At 37.4% G+C, this 19,340-nt stretch overlaps 1 protein-coding gene across 1 annotated transcript in view; it reads left to right on the plus strand.

The window, feature by feature from the left end:
- Positions 1 to 18,990, plus strand: part of LOC140712565 (uncharacterized) — a 257,990-nt gene extending 239,000 nt beyond the window's left edge. Inside the window, exon 2 of the mRNA XM_073019677.1 lies at positions 18,670 to 18,990. The gene's annotated coding sequence lies outside the window, so the exon portion shown is untranslated. The remainder of the gene's footprint in view (positions 1 to 18,669) is intronic.
- The last annotated feature ends 350 nt before the right edge of the window (positions 18,991 to 19,340 follow it).

The following is a 19,340-nucleotide window of genomic DNA, read 5'->3' on the forward strand; positions in this document are numbered from 1 at the left end:
TCATGTAAAACATCTTGTGTAATTGTTTGGAAGAATAACCTCTTGAACGTTAACAGGACTTGCAAATATGATGGGATTTCACTCAAGATTGTTACAGTATATCACAAAATGGATTTTGTAAATGTAATTAAGGTCCCAATTCAAACCTTGCCTTCAGCTAATTAAAAGGGACATTATCTTGAGCAGGCCTGAGCTAATCAAATGAGCCCTTCAGAGGGATCCAGGTCTTCCTGGAGGTCAGAGAGATTTGTTGTCAGCAAGATGTTCCCCTGCTGTCCTGGAAGAAAGCAGTCATGTTGATGGAAGGAGGGGAGGAGGAGACAGTTGGCAAAGGTTTGAGAGCAGCCTCTAGGAGCTGTGAGTGATCCTTGGCTGACATCCAACCAAAAGACAGAGACTTCAGGCCTACAACCACAGGGAAATGAATTCTACAAATGACCTGAATAAGATGGAAGAGCACCCCAAGCCTCAGATGAGAGCATAGTCACTGCCAACGCCTGGCTTGTAGCCTGGCCAGATTCTGAGCAGAGAACCTTGCAATATCATGCTAGATTCCTGACCCATAGGAACTGTAAGATAATCAATTTGTGCTGGTTTAAGCTTTTATGTTTGTAGTAATTTGTTACGTAGAAAAATAATATACTTTCTATCTCTAACAGAAGAATATATGCATGGCTTTAGTAAGGATTTTGGATTTTATTCTGGGTTCTGGCCTTCTCTTTGTCATCATCTTCTATTCTGTCCATGGTTCACACTGCTTTAGCCATACTGCTTTCACAGCTCTTGGAACACTGTGGTGTGCTCTTGCCTAAGGGCCTCTGTTCTTATTGTTTCCTATTCCTGGAGCCCCCCTGCATCAGGGCATCCACATGGCTTCCTATCACACATCATTCAGATTAGTGAGAATAAGCTAATTTGTCTAGTCAGGATAGGCAGGAGTTCCGCTGTGCCAATAAATAATCCCTAAATCTCAATGACTTAAAACAACAAAAGTTATTTAAAAGTTTGTTATTCCTTTTTCCTATATGTTTAGTATAGATCAATAAAATGGCTTTCCTCATCACAGGCACGAGAGTCCCAGGCTGACTGAGGCTTCCCATCTTGTAATGGATTTTTTTGATTAATGTTAGCATAGTATATATTTCTCTATCACTTTACTCTCTTGGATCCCATTACATTTAATCTATTTGTGTCTTTATATTGAAAATGGATTTCTTATAGACAAAAAATAGTTTTTTTTCCCTTTTTAAGTCCTCTCTGACAGTTTCTTTTAATTGTTATATTTAGATCACTGACATTTAAAGCAATTATTGGTATAATTGAATTAATATCCACCATGTTTGTTACTATTGTCTATTTATGACTTTGTTCTGTGTTTCTTTTCCTTTTTTATATTTGTCTTGTATCTTCTTCTGCCTCCTCTGCTTTTAATATATGATTTTCTCAGCCTATCAGTTTTATCTTTTTTTTAACTTTCTTTAGTAATTTTCCTTGAGTTTGTAGTATACACTTATAACTAATACAAGTCTGCTTTTAAATAACAATGTGCCACTTCATGGGCAGTACAAGTACTTTATAGCAAAATATTCTCAAATTCTTCCTCCCACTCTGTAATATTACTGCTATTCATTTGTCTATAAGCTATAATTACTGAATATATGGTAGATATTATTTTAAACAAGCTTTTTAGTTAAATTCAAATAAGAAATTTTACTGTACCTTTATTACTTCTCTAATGTGCTTCCTTTTTTATGTAGATCTGAGTTTCTGACATATTTTTTTCCTTCTTTCTGAAAAATTTCTGGTTTATATTCATTGGAAAGTAGGTCTACTGGTGAAAAATTTCCTCAATTTTTGTTTGTCTGAGAAAGTCCTCATTTCTCCTTCACTTTTGAATGATAATTTGATAAAATACAGAACTCTAGAGACTTTCTCCAACACTTTAAATATTCTACTCCAGTCTCTTCTTGCTTAATACCTGTGTGGTTTCTGAAAACAAGTCCATTATGATTATTGCCCTTCACCCTGTATAGATAGGATGTTTTTCTCTTTGGCTTCTCTCAAGATTTTTTCTTTGTCTTTGATTTTCTGTAGTTTGAATATGATATGCCTAGCTATGTGACTACACACACACACACACACACACACACAGACACAGATGCAGGTGTGTGTGCGTGTGTGTGTGTTTGTGTGTGTGTATTCTCCTGCTTGGTGTTCTCTGAGTTTTCTGGATCTTTGATTCCGTCTCTCTCATTTGTTTGGGAAAATTCTTAGTCATTGTGCCTAGATTTTTTCTTCTGTTCTATCCTCTTTCTCATATTCCCATTATGCGTATATTACACATTTTGTAATAGTTTAACAATTCTTGGATATTCTGTTCCATCTTTATCTAATCTTTTATTGTATTTTAGTTTTAGAAGCTTCTTTTGACACTTTCTTCCTGCCTATCATTCTTTCTTTGGACATATCCAGTCCATTGATGAGCTTATAAAAGACATTTTCATTTATTATAGTGTTTTTGATCTCTAGCATTTACTTTACATTTTTTCTTAGAGTTCCCATCTCTCTGCTTTTATTACCCATATGTTCTTGCAGGTTGTACACTTTTTTCCCTTATGGCCCTCAGCATATAAATCAAAGTTTTAAATCCCTAGTCTGATATTCCTACATCCCTGGCATGTCTGCATCTGTTCTGATGCTTGTTCTGTCTCTTCAAACTGTTTTAGCAAGTCTTGTGATTTTTTTGTTGTAAGCTAAACATGATGCACTGACTAAAAGGCACTGAGGTTAACTCTTTTAGTGAAAGGTTTATCTAGTTAAGAGGTAGATTGTATTTACTGTTGGCTGTAGCTGTAAGTGTCGGAGGCTCAAATTTTCTTTGTTCTCATTTTCTCTCCCCTGTTGCCTTTGCGTTTCCTTAGAAACTTCTAAAATGAGGTCAGAAGCATGCAGTTCTTTCCATTGTATTCCCCTGTGTTATATGGGAGCCCTATTGATATGATGGTGAGGTGTGTGGAGAGAGGAAGCATTCTCTAACTCTATGCTTTGCTCTCAGTCCTTTAGTGAGCCTGTGCCTGTGCAAGTGCTTCCCAGCCTCCCTTCCTTTTAGTGGATGTGGGAAAGATAAAGGGGTCTGGGGTTGGGTATTTCCATTTTTCCAGGTCAGTTAGATTCTGGTAAAACCTTAGTCAGTTAGGCCCTGCTAAAAGATGTTCTCCTGAGGGCATGCCTTGTTAATAAGAGCAGAAGGCTCTCAGTATATTTCAAAATAGCTACTCTCTTCTTCCTCTGCAGGAAGCACCAGAGGATTTTTCTTAGATATTCAGTGTGAAAACGTGGTGAGTCTTGTAGGTAAAATTCCCTGAAGTGTGGAGTGCCCCTAAGACTGAGCTTTGCTGGAGTTTTTAACTCTAAAAGTTGCTTACGTTGTGCCTCCAGAAATTCCATCAATTACCATTCAGGTTTCCCTACCCCAGTACTAGTTCACATGGAGATTTCTACACCTTCTGTAAGTTGTAGTTCTCTGTATCATCTATCTTTCTCTCCAGTTCTGGGGACAGGTGTTTGCCTTGTGACCTCAGTTTTCTGAAGGATCTAAAAATAGTTGTCGATTTTTAGTTTGGTCAGCTTTCTTCTTGCTGAATGGACAGGAGGAATGACTTTCAAGATCCTTTCCTGCTGGACTAGAAACCAGAAATGGTAATACCACTATGGGACTGAAAGCTATGACACAGCATGGGGAAACACCTTAGAGAACTGCACACTGGCTCCTAAATTCCTTAGCCTGACAGTGACACATCATTTCTATTCGTATTTCATTGGCCAAAGTAAGTCATATTGTAACATCCAATTTTTAAAGTGTGAGTAATCTAACCCTCCTGTGTTTGTGGAAAAAGAGAACAAGAAGTGCTGGGGAACATTATTAAAGTTGAGCAGAGGACTCTATATAGGGTATTGCTAACTCGATCTACCACTTTGCTTTCTTATCATGTAATATTTTCTCCCTGGCATTTGACAATACCATATTTTACGGTAGGATATTACAAAGAAACCTATTATGCCAGATACTCTGTTTGTTGCTTGTCTCCCCACTCCCATCTACACCAATGTGAGCACCACAGGAACAGGAATTTTATCTCTATCCCCAAAATAATATCCCCACTTTAATCCCCTGAACACAGGATATTCTAGGCTCTGTACACATTGGGCGAATGGCTTAGTGAATGTTTGTTTGTTTAAACCCTGAGAACCCTGAAAGATAAACTCTTGCTTGAATCCACTATAATAGCCAAATCAGGCACAGAAACTGTCTCTATGACCAGAATGAAGCTGATAGAACTTGTGCAGAGCCTTTGTCACACTGGCTGGGTGCATCCTTTGCTATCAGACAGCAAGGAGGGAATGAAAATGCTTCAGAAGTTCCTTAGGAATATGGTGCTATTTTAAGGTAAAGGCATAGAAAAATGAGATTGAAAATAAGCTTAGAGTTTTAAGTAATGTAGTCAAAAGTGTCAATAACTTGAAAAAGAGACAATTCTCAATTTAAAAATCTTCCCATCTCAGTTTTATGTTGATAACCAAGGATATGCAGCTTTCATTTCTCACTAAAAAGCAAAAAGCTAAATCATGTCTTGAATATGAAATGTAGATGCAGTGCTTGGAACACTCTCCTTCTCAAGGAACAGACCTGCCAGATCCTGGGGTGCTTGAAATGCATGCTTCCTGCTGGTTCAGTATCACCATCTTTGTGCTTCTTTATGCTTATTGTTCACTCTGAGCTTAATGAGTGCATTCAGGCATGTAATGAAGAACAACACTATCAGACAAACACTTTATTGAAGTCCAAAGATATGGTGGTTTTATCAATTATATTATTCAGTAGAATAAATTTGCAATTTATTTAAAAATACATCAATTGGGTGACATCTGGAACACTGGTGCATTGACACTCACAATATTAGCAGCCATGCTATAAAAGAAAATCTTAAATGGATGGCATTTTGTTACAGTGAGTGTACAGTTTTTGTCTGTCTACGTACTAGAGGAAATAGATGAGAGCAACGCAATTGTGAATCACAGGTCCTTTTGGTGTGAAATTCATCCTAACTAAGCTTAAAACATTTGATAGCCAAAGGCATGAGCCTCCATGGCAAATAGTTCTCATTTTCACCTCTGCTAGTCTCGGTTAATGGAATGAATATATGACTAGAGGGCAGGTGAACCCTGCTAGCTATCCAAGAGTAACTTTATCTAAGCAATACACTTGTCTTATGTTTTTATCTTTCTTTTCTGTTTGGGTTAATTTTTATGTATTTATTTTTATTATTGCTTTTTTTAAAATTATACTTTAAGTACTGGGATACATGGGCAGAACGTGCAGATTCATTACATAGGTATACATGTGCCATGGTGGTTTGCTGCACCCTTCAACCCATCATCTACACTAGATATTTCTCTTAACACTATCCCTCCACTAGTCCCCCACCCCACAACACGCCCCAGTGTGTGATGTTCCCCTTGCTGTGTCCATGTGCTCTCACTGTTCAACTCCCACTTACGAGTGAGAACATTCAGTGTTTGGTTTTCTGTTCCTGTGTTGGTTTGCTGAGAATGATGGTTTCCAGCTTCATCCATGTATCTGCAAAGGATATGAACTCGTCCTTTTTTTACAGCTGCATAGTATTCCATGGTGTATACATGCCACATTTTCCATATGCAGTCTATCATTGATGGGCATTTGGGTTGGTTCCAAGTCTTTGCTACTGTGAATAGTGCTACAATAAACATATGTGTGCATATGTCTTTATAGTAGAATAATTTATAATCCTTTGGGTATGTACCTAGTAATGGCATTGCTGGGTCAAATGATATTTCTGGTTCTAGATCCTTGAGGAATCACCACACTGTCTTCCACTATGGGTTAACTAATTTACACTCCCACCAACAGTGTAAAAGTGTTCCTATTTCTCCACATCCTCTCCAGCATCTGTTGTTTCCTGGCTTTCTACTGATGGCCATTCTAATTGGCATGCAATGGTATCTCATTTTGTTTTTGATTTGCATTTCTCTAATGATCAGTGATGATGGGCTTTTTTCATATACTTGTTGACCGCATAAATGTCTTCTTTTAAGAAGTGTCTGTTCATATCCTTCACCCACTTATTGAAGAAGTTGTTTGTTTTTTTTCTTGTAAATTTCTTTAAGTTCTTTGTAGATTGTAGATATTAGCCCTTTGTCAGATGAATAGATTCCAATTTTTTTCTCCCATTCTGTAGATTGCCTGTTCACCCTGATGATAGCTTCCTTTGCTGTGCAGAAGCTCTTTAATTTAATTAGATCCCATTTGTCAATTTTGGTTTTTGTTGCAATTGCTTTTGGTGTTTTATTTATGAAGTCTTTGCCCATGCCTGTGTCCTGAATTGTATTGCCTAGGTTTTCTTTTAGGGTTTTTAGGTCATACATTTAAGTCCTTAATCCATCTTGAGTTAATTTTTGTATAAGGTGTAAGGAAGGGGTCCAGTTTCAGTTTTCTGCATATGGCTAGCCAGTTTTCCCAACACCATTTATTAAATAGTGAATCCTTTCCTCATTGCTTTTTTTTGTCAGGTTTGTCAAAGATCAGATGTTTATAGATGTGTGCCATTATTTCTGAGGCCTCTGTTCTGTTCCATTGGTCTATATATCTGTTTTGGTATTGGTACCATGCTGTTTTGGTTACTGTAGCCTTGTAGCATAGTTTGAAGTCAGGTAGCCCATGACGCCTCCAGCTTTGTTCTTTTGGCTTAGGATTGTCTTGGCTATACAGGCTCTTTTTTGGTTTAATCTATAATTTAAAGTAGTTTTTTCTAATTCTGCGAAGAAAGTCGATGGTAGCTTGATGGGGATAGCATTGAATATATAAATTACTTTGGGCAGTATGGCCATTTTCACAATATTGATTCTTCCTATCCATGAGCATGAAATGTTTTTCCATTTGTTTGTGTCCTCTCTCATTTCCTTGAGCAGTGGTTTGTAGTTCTCCTTGAAGATGTCCTTCACATCCCTCATAAATTGAATTCCTAGGTATTTTATTCCCTTTTTAGCAACTGTGAATTGGAGTTCACTCCTGATTTCACTCTCTGTTTGTCTATTATTGGTGTACAGGAATGCTGGTGATTTTTGCACATTGATTTTGAATTCTGAGACTTTGCTGAAGTTGCTTATCAGCTTAAGGAAATTCTGGGCTGAGATGATGGGGTTTTCTAAATATACAATCAAGTCATCTGTAAACAGAGACAATTTGACTTCCTCTCTTCCTATTTGAATAGACTTAATTTCATTCTCTTGCCTGATTGCCCTGGCCAGAACTTCCAATACTATGTTGAATAGGAGTGGTGAGAGAGGGCATCCTTGTCTTATGCTGGTTTTCAAAGGAAGTGCTTCCAGCTTTTGCCCATTCAGTATGATATTGGCAGTGGGTTTGTCATAAATAGCTCTTATTTTGAGATACGTTCCATCAACACCTAGTGTCTTGAGAGTTTGTAGCATGAAGGGTGTTGAATTTTATCGAAGGCCTTTTCTGCATCTGTTGAGATAATCATGTGGTTTTTTTGTCATTTGTTCTGTTTATGTGATGGATTATGTTTATTGATTTGCATATGTTGAACCAGCCTTGCATCCCAGGGATGAAGCGGACTTGATCATGGTGGATAATCTTTTTGATGTGCTGCTGGATTGGGTTTGCCAGTATTTTATTGAGGATTTTTGCATCGATGTTAGTCAGGGACATTGGCCTGAAATTTTCTTTTTTTGTTGTGTCTCTGCCAGGTTTTGGTATCAGGATGATGCTGGTCTCATAAAATGAGTTAGGGAGAAGTCCCTCTTTTTCTATTGTTTTGAATAGTTTCAGAAGGAATAGTACCAACTCCTCTTTGTACATCTGGTAGAATTTGACTGTGAATCTGCCTGGTCCTAGGCTTTGCTTGGTTGGTAGCCTATTAATTACTGCCTCAATTTCAGAACTTGTTATTGGTCTATTCAGGGATTTGACTTCTTCATGGTTTAGTCTTGGGAGGGTATGTGTGTCCAGGAATTTATCCATTTTTTCTAGATTTTCTAGTTTATTTGTGTGGAGGTGTTTATAGTATTCTCTAATGGTAGTTTGTATTTCTGTGGGATCATTGGTGTTATACTCTTTATCATTTTTATTGTGTCTATTTGATTCTTCTCTCTTTTTTCCTTTTTTAGTCTGGCTAGTGGTCTATCTATTTTGTTAATCTTTTCAAAAAAAAAAAAAAAAAAAAAAAAAAAACCAGCTCCTGGATTCACTGATTCTTTGAGGGTTTTTTTGTGTCTCTATCTCCTTCATTTCTGCTCTGATCTTAGTTGTTTCTTATCTTCTGGTCACTTTTGAATTTGTTTGCTCTTGCTTCTCTAGTTCTTGTAATTGTAATATTAGGGTGTCAGTTTTAGATCTTTCCTGCTTTCTCCTGTGGGCATTTAGTGCTATAAATTTCCCTCTAAACACTGCTTTAGCTGTGTCCCAGAGATTCTGGTATGTTGTGTCTTTGTTCTTATTAGTTTCAAAGAACTTTTTTATTTCTACCTTCATTTCGTTATTTACTCAGTAGTCATTCAGGAGCAGGTTGTTCAGTTTCCATGTACTTGTGCAGTTTTGAGTGTTTCTTAATTCTGAGTTCTAATTTGATTGCACTGTGGTCTGAGAGACTGTTATGATTTCTGTCTTTTTCATTTGCTGAGGAGTGTTTTACTTCCAATTATGTGGTCCATTGTAGAATAAGTGCAATGTGGCGCTGAGAAGAATGTATGTCCTGTTGATTTGGGGTAGAGAGTCCTATAGATAACTATTAGGTCTGCTGGTCCAGAGCTGAGTTCAAATCCTGAACATCCTTGTTAATTTTCTGTCCCATTGATTGGTCTAATATTGACAGTGGGGTATTAATGTCTCCCACTATTATTCTGTGGGAGTCTAAGTCTCTTTGTAGGTCTCTAAGAGCTTGCTTTATGAATCTGGATGCTCCTGTATTGGATGCAGATATATTTAGGCTAGTTAGCTCTTCTTGTTGCATTGATCCCTTTACCAGTATAGAATGCCCTTCTTTGTCTTTTTTGATCTCTGTTGGTTTAAAATCTTTTTTTTTTTTTTTTTCTTGAGACAGAGTCTCACTCTCTTGCCAGGCTGGAGTGCAGTGGTATGATCTCGGCTTACTACAACCTTCGCATCCCACATTCAAGCGATTCTCTTACCTCAGCCTCCCGAGTAGCTGGCACTACAGGCGCATGCCACTACGCCCAGCTAATTTTTGTACTTTTAGTAGAGACAGGGTTTCACAATGTTGGCCAGAATGGTCTCTAGCTCTTGACGTTGTGATCTGCCTGCCTTGGCCGCCCAAAGTGCTGGGATTATAGGTGTGAGCCACCATGCCCGGCCTCAAGTCTGTTTTATCAGAGCCTGGGATTGCAACCCCTGCTTTATTTGCTTTCTGTTTGCTTGGTAAATATTCCTCCATCCGTTTATTTTGAACCTATGTGCATCTTTGCACATGAGATGGGTCTCCTGAATACAGCACACTGATGGATCTTAACTCTTTATCCAATTCTCCCATCTGTGTCTTTTAATTGGGGCATTTAGTCTGTTTACATTTAAGGTTAATATTGTTATGTGTGAATTTGATCCTGTCATTATGATTCTAGCTGGTTATTTTGTCCATTAATCGATGCAGTTTCTACATAGTGTTGATGGTCTTTACAATTTGGTATGTTTTTGCAGTGGCTGGTACTAGTTTTTCCTTTCTATATTTAGTGCTTCCTTCAGGAGCTCTTGTAAGTTAGGCTTGGTGGTGATAAAATCTGTCAGCATTTGCTTGTTTGTAAAGGACTTTATTTCTCTTTCCACTTATGACGCTTAGTTTGGCAGGATATGAAATTCTGGTTTGAAAATTCTTTTCTTTAAGGATGTTGAATATTGGCCCCTACTCTCTTCTGGCTTCTAGGGTTTCTGCTGAAAGATCTGCTGTTAGCCTGAAGGGCTGCTCCCCTTTGTGGATAACCCAATCTTTTTCTCTGGCTGCCCTGAACATACTTCCTTCATTTCAACCTTGATGAATCTGATGACTTGTGTATGCCTCATGAAGTTCTTGTGCTGTGTTTTTTGGCTCCATCAGGTTATTTATGTTCTTCTCCTAACTGGTTATTCTAATTAGCAATTCCTCTAATGTGTTTCAAGATTCTTAGTTTCCTCGCACTGGGTTAGAACATGCTCCTTTAGCTCAGAGCAGTTTGTTATTACCCACTTTCTGAAGCCTACTTCTGTCAGTTCATCAAACTCATTCTCCATCCAGTTTTGTTCCCTTGCTGGCGAGGAGTTGTGATCTTTTTGAGGAGAAGAGGTTTCTGGGTTTTGGAATTTTCAGTCTTTTTGTGCTGGTTTTTCCTCATCTTCATGGATTTATCTACCTTTGGTCTTTGTAGTTGGTGACCTTTGGATGGGGTTTCTGTGGATGTCCTTTTCGTTGATGTTAATGCTATTCCTTTCTCTTTGTTAGTTTTTCTTCTAACAGTCAGGCCCCTCTGCTGCGGGTCTGCTGGAGTTAGCTGGAAGTCCTCTCCAGACCCTGCTTGCATGGGTATCACCAGTGGAGGCTGCTGAACAACAAAGATTGCTGCCTGTTTCTTCCTCTGGAAGCTTTGTCCCAGAGGGGCACCCACCAGATGCCAGGCAGAGCCCTCCTATATGAGATATCTGCTGACTCCTACTGGGAGGTGTCTTCCAGTCCGGAGGCACGGGGGTCAGTGACCCACCTGAGGAGGCAGTCTGTCCCTTAGCAGAGCTAAAACGCTGTACTGGGAGATCTGCTGCTGTCTTCAGAGCCAGCAGGCAGGAACGTTTAAGTCTGCTGAAGCTGTGCCCACAGCTGCCCCTTCCCCCAGGTGTTCTGTCCCAGGGCGATGGGAGTTTTATCTATAAGCCTCTGACTGGGGCTGCTGTCTTTCTTTCAGAGATTCCCTGCCCATAGAGGAGGAATCTAGAGAGGTCTCTTTTTCCTTTTAATAAAGTGTTTTATGGAGTTTGTGGAGCATGCTCATATTCATCTCATTTGATCTGTACAACATCTCAGTGAAGAAAGTTAGTCAAGGTTCTCACTTCCATTTTTAGATAAGGGACACACAGTTCTTGGGGAGTTGAGTGGGATAGGGGCCCAGGGTTTTGACTCTAAGTCCTACGCTTTCTTTCTTTCTTTCTTTTTTTCATTATAGTGCAATGATGGTTTAGGCCTCAGTTTCCTTACTTCAAACCAATGATAAATATACCTAGTTTGCCAACTTAGCAAGTTGTAGGAATGACAAGACATTGTTGAGTTTAAAGAACTATGACTAATCAAAGCCATATGTAATTGTGAAATAATTTTCTTGCTTTTGTCAAATTCAAGGGATCGTTTTTTCAGATCAAAAAGTCTTCCTCTACTTTCTTCAATAGAAAATGGCCAAAACCGATGCATGTGTACAGAGTTCTGGAATTCCCCATGTGACAACATTTAGGAATAAACTCTCTTAAAGAAAAAATGGAAGGTCATTAAAAAGCAACCAAATAGTAAATCCGATTTGACTTTCTACAGAGACTGTGATCCAATTTAGTTTTTAGTAATGAATGATTGGTTTGCTTGAATGTTCTGTTAGTTCTATTTTCTCACTCATTGATAAATATGGCCCTCTTACTTTTGAATTAGTTCTGCTATATAGGACTATGATTTTTAAGAAGTACAAAAATAAACAGATATTTTATATTCCAAAATTGGTTATGACCAGAGCCTTGTTTTCAAAATATAGAGCATAAACTAGAGAAATTTTCCAGTAAAGGACCAGAAATATGGTCTCTGTCAAGAATTATCATCTCTACCATTGCAGAGTGTAAAAATAGCCATGAGAAATACATGAGTGAATGGGCGTGTTCCAAAAAAGCTTTATTTATGAACACTAAAATGTGAATTTCATAAAATTTTCGTATGTAATGAAATACTATTTATTTTTTTGACCACTTAAAAATGGAAAAACCATTCTTATGATCATACAAAAACAGATGATGGGCTGGATTTGGCCCATGGGCCATGTTCAACACCAAACTAAAGCACCAAGCACTCATTGCTGCTGGAGACACTGCTCAGTTCCAGTGATTCTTGGAGCTGGAAAAGCATTTCTAGGGAGTTTTTCCTCACAATACAAATTTTCGGCACTGATGTCAGGAAAAGCAATACTTTTAAAGTAGGGGTCTAGAAGTCATCTTGTCGTAAGAAAAGTAGCAGTATTTCCTTGTCAGTAAGTTAGAGATCCTGGCTTTACTTTCAAAAGAGAAAGATTATTGACCATAATTTGGCATAGAGCTGGCAAAATCTTGGAGCCAAGGCTTTAACAATCTCACAGGGTTTAGTGCATTTCCACTCTCAATTTCGTCCTCAATAAGTTTTTGTTGAATTGGAATTCCCATGAAGTTCCTAATTTTTTGCTTATAATGTAGAATGAAGTGAATATAGACTATAATTGTCTGTTTAGAAGAGAAAGTGTTAATGAGCCTTTTAGTAGCATTCTTTACTGCTACTTGATGAAGGTTGATTAAGAAAGACTTAAATGACAGTGAGGTTTTACAAAAGTGCTGGCAGTAGGGCAAGGTGTGCACAATATCTAAATGATTAGCTATTATGAGCATGATAATACCCATGACTAAGCTAATTTGTGCTATAAATTGGATATTTATGGAATCTGTTAAATTATTTCAGATCTCCAGTGTGTAATTGAATCACAATGAAGTAGCTAATTATTGCTATGTCCTATTATCTAAGAAGTTCAAACCCATTCCAAACTTCTTTGACTCACAGTCAACACCATGACATTTTAGTACCTAACTTATCTTTGTGTTTTTCATGTGTGTTACTTTCATTTGTTCAACTACATCACAAGTTTCTTTTGGGCAGGGTCATGTTACATAAATAGGAGCAACATGATGGTTAGGAGCAGGGCTGTAAACTCAGATTGCTAGGGTTCACATTCTGCTTTGGCATTTACTAGCAATGCAATCTGGAGTACATTATGTAGTCTCTCTTTGCCCTTAGTTTATTTATTTGCAAATAGCAATAATAATAAAGGTATCTACCTGGCTGAGTTGGACTGCTGGGAGAGCTGAATGAATCCATGCATGTAGGCACTCAGAACAGTTGCTAATACACAGTGAGCCTTAGATAAATGCCAGTTAAAAATATGCCTTTGGGTCCTAGTCTGAGGCTATAAAATCCTATTTATAAGCTGATGATTTCTCCAGTCCTGATCTTTCCAGTGAACCCCACATAAGTTATCCACTTGGAATACTTACACATCTCCACTTGGAAATCAAATACCATCTCAAAAGTACCATGCCCACAAAACTCACTTGATTTCTTTTCCACCCCAAACTTATTCACCCTTAGTGTTTCCCATCCTGATATAAAGACAAGCTTTAGACTTCAGGCTAAAAAACAAATACAATCCTACAATCTCCATCTGTAACCTCTTTCTTTTTCACATATTTCATGTCCTCTCCATTAACCTGTTCTGTGAGTTCTATAACATATATCTAAATCCAGCTAACCCATCAGTTTGCCTGTTCTGCTAGTCTGTATCATAATGATCTCTTTCCTAGGCTATGATTGCAGGCACCTCCTAACTGGTCTTCCTTCTTCTGTCCATAATCCTCTACCATCGACTTCCCACACACTAGCCAGAGTGCTGCATGCACAGCACCCACACAATTCCTGGTACATGGTAAGAATTCAATACATAAACTAAAGGGATGTTTGATTGGAATATTTGGAAGCTAATTTATGTATAACCATATGATAGGCACTAAGAGAATTTGATTAAAAGTGATGTAAAATTCTCAGTAGTCTCTGCCTTTTAAAATTATCGAAATAAGTAATTCCTTTACAAGTGAAGTCAGAAGAAGATGGGAATGCGTAATTTGGAAGGTTTCTTCCAACTATAAAATTCTGAGTCCATGATTGGTTAAAAGCCATAAGGTTAAGAATGTGACAGATAATTCAACCTATTCCCAAATTTTTTTATGAGAATATTCTTGAAAAAGTATTGGATTAGGAAGCTTTTGTTTAACAAACTCTGCATTTGTACCAGAAAGGTTAATTTGTGAGTCCTACACTTATACCAAACATATATATTTTATATTCATGCAGTTTGTCAGGACATATTATTTCATAAAAAAGAAAAGAAAAACACCTTCCTTAATTAGATCTTTCAGAAGTTAAGGTAGAAAAACAATTTGTGTCAAATTATGAATCTCCAAATATTTTCTTTTGCAGTACTGCTCTAGCCTATAAATCTTTTATTCAAGTATCTTTTTAAAAGTTAAAGTGTTTAGTATAATTTTTTAATTGTGAAGTTTTTCATTTTTATGTATTTATTTTTAAGATGATGTTTAAGCGTTTAGAGGCTTAGACCTAGGATGTTTTAAATATTAAGCCCTGATTCCTCTCATTTCTCTGTACAGAATTTTGACCAGACTGAGATATACTACAAAGGATAGTTGCCAGAAATAACACCCAAAGGTATATTTTAAGCTGGCATTTATTGATGGCTAGAGAACAAGGGGCTTGTTAGGTCATAGCATGCTGCTGAGGGCTGATAGGTCTATATCTCTTCCTGGGACACTTTCAGTCTGCAGCCCCTCTCCTATCTATCCCATTTTTTCTTCAGTGCCAGAGAGAGGTACATGATTTTTGTATCCAGAAAATTCAGAGACCCTTTTCTCTTGACTATAAATAAGGAGACTATGAGTAGACATGGGGAAAAAATGAAAATTAAAGGAAGAAAGAATGGAAAAAGAGAAGAAGATGGTGGCCAGAAGAGGAAAGAAAAACAAAGAAAAGGAAGAAAGAAAATAGATTAACTCTCAACTTCTGAAAAATATAGATAAAACTAATTATATGTTTGTGTGTATATACGTATGTGTGTGGTGTCTGTATGTGTGCGCGTGCACACAAGTAGCCTACCTCTGTCTGCCTAGAGACCTTGAAACAATGCTATACCTATAGCAAAGCATACACCTAGAACCCAGATGATCTTGATCTGTAATCATAATCTCCACTAAAAGGAATCAGATCTAGGGCTTCTTGGAGAGATGGCTGCTTGTGGAATTTGGGAAGGAAAGAGCAAGATAAGTCTGGAATATTTTGTGACAGAAAGTAAGTTGTCCAAGGAATGACAGACCCATGTCAAAAGAACATAGGAACCAGCTTGAAGAGACTTCCACTGGACAGATTTAAGAACTATTTCAGCATCAGAATATAACAACAACAATAATAATTGTAATAATTACAATCCATTATATAAAATAAGAATTCACAAGTCCATTCTTATATTAATTTTCAAACCACGCAGACAGATAAGTGAAAACTGCTTTTCTTGACAGTAGAGTGCCAACCAATTAATGTAGAAGAAATGGTGGATGCTAAAACTGGTGGATAAAATTTTGACAAGAACTGTTATATTTGCATAGGCTTAAAGTATCCCAAACAAATTCTTTATTAATTACAAAGACAAAAAAGCTTTTCAGTGGAAAAAGTGCTGTATACCAAAGTAAGTTTCATTACTACTGGTCCCATGAACATTAAATATTTCCAGATATGATCAAGAGAAGGACAAGCCATCACTTCCACAGAAGTCTTGCCAAAGTCAATCACCTGAATTTAATCATGAGGAAACATCAACCAAACCTAAAGCAAGAAGCATTCTATGAAGTAATTGACAAGTACCCTTCAAAATTGTCAAGGTCATGAAGGATTAAAAGACAGAGGAAAGCTTCCAGATGTAAGGAAATTAAAGGGATTTGACAACTAAATAAAATATATGTTCCTCGGTTGGATCCTCAACTTAAGGAAAAAAATGACTGTAAAGAACATTATTGGAACAACTGAAAAAATTTGCATATGAATTGTGGATTGGTATCTTAGTATCTGTGGGCTGCAGAACCAGATACCATATTCTGGGTCGTTTAAACAACAGAAATTTATTTTTTCACAATTCTGGAAGCTATAAGTCTAAGACTAGAGTGTTGCATGGTTGTTTTCTGATGAGGGCTCTTCCTTTGGGTTACAGACAGCCACCATCTTGCTGTGTGCTCACATGACCTCTTCTCTGTATGCACAGGCGCGCGTGCACACACACACACACACACACACACAAGGAGAGAGAAAGAGAGAGCAAGAGCAAGAGAGAGAGAGTCCTGGTTCACCAATCTCATTGGACGAGGGCCTCATCCTCATAATCTCATCTAAGCCTAATAACCTCCCAAAGGCCCCATGTCCAAACACCATCACATTGAGGGTTAGGACTTCAACATATGAATCTGTGTGGGGGACACAAGCATTCGGTACATAATCTTCAGGTATCAAAGTTAAATTTCTTGATTGTGATAACTTTGCAGGCGTTCTGTAAGAGAATGTCCTTGCTGTTAAGAAAATCACCCTAAAATTTTTAGGGTTAAAGAAACATATTGTCTCCAGGTTACTATCAAATGGTTCAGAAAAAAAAAATGTACATATACATACACAAATAGAAAAAAAGAAATTAGGCAAAATGTAAATACTTGTAGAATCTGGGTAATGAGTGTAATGGGATTTCCTTGTACATCAAACTAAAAGATACAAAAAATTTTATTCAAAAGGATTCTTGGAGCTACAAGGTAGATTCTTATTATCCTTCATTAATCAACCTATTACTACTTATCCAGGGAGTTAGCAAGCTTTCTCCATTTTACTTAATCTTCTTTCTGAAAATGGTAATTAATCTTCTGACTTTCAAAAAATAAAAATCTGAAAGTCCTCAGGTTCTCAGCATCTGTAACATTAGGTTAACATGAGTAATGCAACATTTTTATAAGATATAATTTAATAGAAAAAATATAAAGTCCTGTATTTGAATTTTAAAAAATCAATTGTTTTGGAACAAAATTAAAGATAGCTAAGAACTGCTCACCTGAAAAATCAGAGTTGATAAACAAATGCAATATAAAATATTAAAACGTATATGTAATTGTACATGTGAATGTACATATATGTAATTGTATATGTGAATGTAATTAAACTTAGTAACAATTTTTGGATCTTCTTTTAAAGGCATCAGTTAGTACTTAACAATATTTCTTTATGGCAGCATTGTTTAGTCTTAATGTGATTATTCACATATTTCTATTTTCATTGAAAATGTAATTCTTAATAAAGCACCGTTCTTCCAAAATATAAACATTTTTTCTCTTTCTGTAGAAAACAATAACATACAAAAATAGGGGCTTACTTTCACCTTTTTTCAAAATCTTAATGACTTAAAAAATTCCATAGGTTTATTTTCTATGTGTTTTCAAAATACGTGAACTTGAAATAACAAGAATATATGTATTCACATTTTCTATTTCACATAAATGTGTTGAGTCTTAAAAACATAGAATATATGTATTAAATGAAGTATTTATATGAGCGACAGATAATCATGTTTATGCCCACACATGGTGGACTACTTGAAAAAATGGATTCCTCCCTAGGAGGAGAAACGAATGATCGTTCTAGATTTTCCCTTAAGTCAATAGTTTCAAATACAGTTCTCCCTTGTATTGTCCTGAGGTCCTGAATGCTATGCGCTCAGTACAGGGTTAGCTATTGAGGAGGTTTGGCAAATAGTGAGCTACTTTTTGAATTGAGTGTTGAAAATGATCTCAGCTACCCCAAATATGGCCTATGTTGCATTCCTCTTCCAATCACCTTGCAACAGACAGAGTTTTATTTCATGGGTTTGAGACCTTGGGGAGTTAAATGCAGAAGGAGACGCAGTAAAAATTAGACACGGGGGAGGGTATCCAGAAATGGCAGGATGGGTGGATGTGACAATAGTGTGAAGTGTGTGAACAGCAAGAGGACAATTCAGAATGTCCAGGCTGGCCAGGAGGAACCCAGTGAAGAAAGATGGAGGTGGAATTTGTGCAGGGTTTGCCCTACTGAAGGGCTTGTGGAACAGAGACACCCCACATCCAGCAACTTTTGTGCTTTCATTAATCATGTAGTCAGATGCTACCACTCATGAAGCATTGGCACCGTTGTAAATACATTGCCTACTGTGCATGATGCTTTGCTAAAACATCATGTGCCTCTCAGAAGTAGTATTTTATCTTTAAAATGCCTGTCCTGTCAACTTTTTCTCCTTAAACTTCCTATCACGTCTTAAAATTTTTGCTACCATCTTTATTAGGCATAAATATCAAAGTTATACCTGCCTTATAAAAATATTGAACAGTTTTTCTTGGCTTTTAATACCCAGAGACAATTTAAAGAACATCGGGACTATCTGGTCTTGTTTTTGCTTGTCAAATCATAATTGCATAAATTTATGAGATGTAATGTGATATTTCGATGTCTACATACAATGTGGGATGATTAAATCAAGCTAATTAACATATCTAGCACCTCATTTACTTGTCCTTTTTTATGGTGAGACATTTAAAATTTATCCTGTTATTATTTTGAAATACTATATACAAGACATTCTTCTTGACTATAGTCACCGCGCTATGCAATAGATCTCAAAGCCCGTTTCGCCTGTCTATCTGAAATGATGTAACTCATTTTCCTTCTGTTTTTGCAGATACTTCTCCCCTGGACCTTGTTCCCAGGCTCCGTCTGAAGCTGAACACTCTGCATGATCTCCCTGCCACCACAGCAAGCTATGAAGTTCATTACACATGCAGGTAGCAGACAGTACAGCTCTGCTTCCCTTTCTGAGCACCTAGGGTAGCCCACAGTTATTCAGTGTGCCAGCCTGTTTCCAAGCCTACAATATATAGTCCTTCTAGTACATACTCATTTTTTTCTCAGAGAGCCAAGTAGGGACATAGGCAGTTTTCTTCTCAAAATGTGCCAGAAATTCCAAAACAATCTCAAGGCATTAAAGGCTATGTGCAGAAAGCATGCAGTTGTAGAGTCCGTCCTTTGCAGAACCTTGTACCTCAGCCTACCAGCATTTCCTTGCTGCTTCTCTTCCTGACCCTCATCCTCATGCACAGACCATTGGATTTTACTGCACTCACGTACTTGTGTACTTCTTTCTAACAGCTGACTGAAATCCTTCCTACATTTTCAGGGTGGTGGGCAGAAAGTTTTTCTCAGGAAACATTGTAGGGAAGCTGGCAGGGGACAGAAATATATATGGGGAGGGTCACATTCTATTATTGATGGGTTTCCGTGGTCACAGGGAGTCAGGGCTGGTTGGAAATGGAAAGAAACAAGATCATGTTAACACAGCTGAGTGCAAGGCTA

This window comes from Chlorocebus sabaeus, chromosome 10 (genome assembly GCF_047675955.1).
Source record: "Chlorocebus sabaeus isolate Y175 chromosome 10, mChlSab1.0.hap1, whole genome shotgun sequence".
NCBI classification, from domain to species: Eukaryota; Metazoa; Chordata; class Mammalia; order Primates; family Cercopithecidae; genus Chlorocebus; species Chlorocebus sabaeus.